At 49.7% G+C, this 5,295-nt stretch overlaps 1 pseudogene; it reads left to right on the plus strand.

Moving 5' to 3' along the window:
- Nucleotides 1–3,142: 3,142 nt before the first annotated feature.
- LOC147961614 (uncharacterized) lies at nucleotides 3,143–4,720 on the plus strand (annotated as a pseudogene).
- Nucleotides 4,721–5,295: the final 575 nt, after the last annotated feature.

Below are 5,295 nucleotides of genomic sequence, written 5' to 3' on the forward strand. Positions count from 1 at the left end.
TTTTTCTGATGTAAATTTTTGCAGAAAAAGGGTGACAATAGTAGTTCGATTGTCCCGCGAGGTATATGTTTTATTTATCCCTTGTTCCTGCCTGATGTTGGGGGAGGGGGTGATGTCTCCCACCTTAACCCCTCTGTCACCTTAGACATATGTGTCACTGAGAGATTGAAGAGGCCGAATAAGGAACATTCCACAGAAGAATGATACTCTGGCATTATTGTCGGGCCCAACGAATTTGTTACTTTGGAACTTTCGCGGGTTGAGTGACCACACGACAGTTCATGAACTATGCAATCTCATGACGACGTGTGTGATACGTCACAGATATATCTATAAGCTTTGTATATTTCATGCCTATTAACTTCTAAGGGCATCTCCAGCCGCACCCCCAACAGGGCCCCCCAGCCCACTTTTTCGGCGCCGGCACCGAAAAACGGCCCAGTCGCGCCCCCAGGACGCCGAAAATCGCCGGTTCGGACCTTTTTTCCGCCCGGCGGTCACAGGCCGAACCCGGCGCGCTGGGGAGCAGTTGGGGGCTCCGGCGCTAGGGAAAAGCACGCCTGGCCCACACCGACAGGGGAAAAGTCAAGGTTTTCTTCCCCCGACTCGCCTCGCACCCCCCGCGCCCTCGGCCACCACTAGCTATATCCCGGTGACGGCCGCCGCCCTACTCCGCTAGATAGCCATTTCCCGCAGGAAAATAGCAGCGCTTCGCCGCGGCAGCCCCTCCCACAGCAGCTGGGCGTTTCCGGCCGCCGTTTCCGGCCGCGAAGGCGCGGTTTAACGGCGGGTACACGCCCACCGAGCGCAAGGTGTTCGGCGTTTTGCCTGCCTCGGCGATGGACTCGGATGAGGAGGAAGTGCTTGCCGCGCTGCTGGAGGAGGAAGCCGCGGCCGACGTCTAGGAAGAAGAGCATCTCATGGTGCTCGCCGCCCTCGGCCAGCTGCTGGCGAGCAATGAAAAGCCGCGGTGAGGTGGCTCGGCACCGGGGCAGATGAAAGCAAAGAACCGGCATCGTCTCCAAGGCTACTGCATGCTCTACTCCGACTACTTCGCCGATGCTCCACTTCATGGCGAGAGAACATTTCGGCGCCGTTATCGGATGAGCCGAAAGCTCTTCCTCAGGTGCATCATCAACTGCAGAAAGATCTGATTGAGCACCTATGGAGGCTCAAGGGGGACGCCGTGTGATGAAATACGAGTTTTTATTTGTTGAACAATATAATTTGTATTGAACTATTTGTTATTGTACTATTTTGTTGAAGTATTTGATTTTTCTGTGATGAAATATTTGATAAGAAATAATTGTGTTGATAATTGAACGCCGAGACACGGCAAAACCACGCCGAATATGGGCCTATTCTCGCCCATATGGGCCCTTTATTCGCCGAAATTGGGCTGCAAAGTGGGCCAATTTTGGCGCCTGGGGGCGACGACTGGGCACAAAACCGCCCCAGCGCCGATTGTATCGCCGGCTCGCCCCCAGGGGGCGATTTTTATGCGTCCTGGGGGGCCAACGGCTGGAGATGCCCTAAGTGTGCAACGTTTCTAATGTTTTTCAGGGACCAACCTATTAATTCAATTCTCAATTCTAGTTCCTATTTTTTGTTTTTTTTTGTAATTTCGGAAGAAAAAAATCACCAAACAAAAAGTCCTCAATAAAATCTGAGAAAATCATATGGTGTTTTTTTAGCACTAGAGGACTAGAGGGCCAAGGCCCATCATCTGGAGGGGCATGGTGTGCCCGCAGGGCCTGGGCACCTGGTGACGGTGCCCAGCTTGCAAATGCGCCTATGACATGTGGGGCTTTCCTCCCACCTCTGTGGCTCCGGTGGCCGATTGCTTTATATAACCTTGAAACCCAACCATGAATAATTGTGAATTTTTTGGCCGCCACTTTGTGATTCTGAGGGCGATCTTCATATTCAACCATTTTGGTTACTCTCCGAAGGGGGAACTCATTTGCATCATCACCAACACCGATCCTCATGCTTCTATATAAATTATAAGTAGCACTCCAACATATCCGAACACTATTGATCGTGCATCACTGACCGGCCACTGGCCACACGTTAGTGATGAGCATGACCACTGACCTACCATAAGTACTTTGGTGCTCGGCCAGATGCTTATCATAGACCAGTAAAAATTGCCCCATCTATGATACGGTGATTCTAAATGAAAAGGCTGCTCCATTTGATATGTCTGAGTTTTCCTTCTAAATCCGACCCTTCGTCTTTCCCACCCGTCAATGATGTTGTTTAGTTCGGTTGTTATAAGCGACCTCCATGGCTCATGTACATTCCAACCCTCCCCGCCCATGACCGAGCACCAGCCACTTTAGCTTTCAGTTTGTCCTGCCCTGCTTCATCAAACGTCCTAGTGTCCTTGCCGACAACCCCGCGACCATCTCTGACAACGGTCCCCTCGCTGATACCCGTGTTGCCAGCCAGCGCGCGGCGCTACTCTGATACGGCTGCACCCATGTCGTCCCTAGCGGCATTCTGTTTCATGAGTCACCTCTACGGTCACACGATCATGGACCCCCCCCCCTCAATCGTTCTTATGGTGGTGCCGGTGTTGATATGCCCTACAGCCTGGTCTCCCGCGCCCAATGTATGGGTCTACAATCGACATGTGCCGCCTTGTACTTAGGTCCCAACACCGGCCACAGTGGTAAGATTCATTCCTTGTAGGTGCCGATGTATATTCTGCCATGCATGTTTTCATGAACTTAGAGGTGAAAATGTTACAATTCATATCTGCGGCGATACATATTATGTTATGCGTAGTTAGAGGTGACAATGTTTCAATTTTTATGAATGTTACAATTGGTATGTGTGATGATACATATACTATTATATATGCATTTTTAGAGGTGACAATCTATATTATTTTATGCATTCTTGTAGGTACTGATGTACTCTGCTATGCATGCTTGCACAACTCACCATCTGTCATAAGAAAACATATAAAATCCATGATATGTCATTATGCATTCCATGCGATTACATGAAGGAGGTGTTTGGATTAGAGACTGGTAACGTAAATGGTAAGGGAATTAGATCACGCTCGTAACAGGGATGTAATGGGAAAAACTATGTTTTGTTTGGTTCATGCTTGTAAAGGAATCAAGTTACGATGTGTGCTTCGGGGTCGTCATGGCCGGTGGCTGCCAAGAAGGAGAGCAGACAAGGGATGGATTTGAGAGCAGACAAGGAGGAGGACGGAGGACCGAGGAAAGGAGGAGGAAGGACGGAGCTTGTACCTTTCAGCGAACGCTCGGGCGACGAGGGCGAGCTGGTCGACGAGGATCGAGGGGAGACGGAGAGGGGGCTGGAAGGCGGCGGCGCTGGTCGAGGAGGAGGAGCGGATCGTGGGAGGACAGATGTGGTAACACCAGCGTTTACGGAGGGAGGGAGGGGGGGTCCTTTTCTTTCTTGGCCCAAATTCGAATTTTTCTCCCTTTTCTTTCTTGGCCCGAATTCATAATTTTGTTGGGGGGATCCATCACATTGAAGGACATGGGGCGCCGCAATCTGCGCCGCCGGCCGCAGCGGCGATCTCGGCCGTGCTCGACGAACGACGATCTCCTCGGCGAGATCCTCCTCCGCGTGGAATTTCCCACCAGTCTCGTCCGCGCGGCTCTAGTTTGCAAGCGCTGGCTCCGCGTCTCCTCCGACCTTATCTTCCTCTGCCGCTTCCGCGACCTCCACCCACCTAGCCTCCTCGGTTTCTACGTCGAAACTGGAGGCACCAAGCCCCGATTCGTGCCGATGCCTCAGACCCCTGAGCTCGCTGCCGTCGTCCGCCGCGCTAACATCGATTTGGCCACTTTGGGCAGCGACAGCTTCTGCCTCAGCGTGGATTGCTGGAACGGGCTCCTCCACCTCACCTCCTACCTGCACCATGGCCCTCCAATAAGAACAGTCCGCTATCCGTTGTACCCTGCGAGATACACGACCATCCTCCCGCCAGTTCCGCAAACCAGCATCCATCACGACGACTCCGCATACTACGGCAGAGAGTTCATCCTCAAAGGCGGCGACGACGGCCTGTCCTCCTTCTATCTGGCACTGGGCGTGGAAGGGCAGCAGACCATTGTGGATGTGTATGTCTTACAAGATGATATCTGGGCCATCTACTCTTCGGTTGCAAGTGAATTCACTGGTATTTCGCTACGACTCGATCTTGCTAGTTTGGTTGGTGACGGCAAGATCTGTACTCTGGCCTATGTGGGCGGGATTAATATGTTAATCGTGCTAGATCTTGTGTCCGCCTCTCTGTCGTTAGTTAACCTCCCAGAAGAGGTGTTACCGTGGCGTGGCAAGCTGTCGCTCGCAGATGATGATTCTGGGGTTCATCTGATCAGTCTCAAGGAACTTCAAATACGCATCTGGCTCCACGGGGTGGATGGCAATAATGGTGCTGCCAACTGGTTCCTTGTGAATACCATTTGTTTACGTGAGATATGTGCTAATCATGATACCGAGTCATGGCTTCAAGGATGCAGATGTACATGCACCTGGGTTCAATTCTGAGTTTATTTTCATCGAGGCGGACAATGCCCTCTATCTTTTTTATATTAAACGCAAGGTGTTAAAAAAGGTTTACGACGTGACAGAAGAGGATGATTACGTGTTTAGTGTCAGCCCCTTTATGATGGTTTGGCCTCCAAAATTCCCTCTGATGAAGGAAGGACGTGATCTGAAAGAATAACACCGTGAGGTTTGCCTCTTTTTAATCTGCCTATATAAATGTGGTGTAGTTACAATTAATGTGCACGATGCTACTATATACTTATATCTGTTTGACGATTAAAAATGTGATTGGGTAACTGGCATCCTCAGTTCCCAGCAATGAAGGAGGAATGCAAGGTTAACCTCTTGCTGATTTGTTTATTACTGTGGTCTAGCTTCCAATGTGCGTTATGCTAATATTTTATCAGGTCTAGGATGTTTACCCTGTGTGTACACTTATATTTTTATAGCAATTTCTTTTCAGGTCAGCACAGGTGCGGGGATAATTCGTTAGTGGTGTATATATAATGCACACGCTGCTTTCTACATGATTTTTTATGCTAATTGTGGTAGCAACATTCAACTTGGATATCAGGACATTTAGTATCCATTCCATATTAGACATGCTACTATGTAACTAGAATTTTAGATACTTGATTCTCCGTAGTCAGTCTGTCTTGAGTTTTAGGGATGCTTAAAGTATTGTTATGTATGTCAGGAATCAGGATACATAACAATTCAGTAGTATAGTAGGCTGGACATACTTTCTTTCAG

The sequence above is a fragment of the Triticum urartu genome, chromosome 7A (assembly GCF_056163025.1).
Source record: "Triticum urartu cultivar PI428250 chromosome 7A, HENAU_Tu73, whole genome shotgun sequence".
NCBI lineage: Eukaryota > Viridiplantae > Streptophyta > Magnoliopsida > Poales > Poaceae > Triticum > Triticum urartu.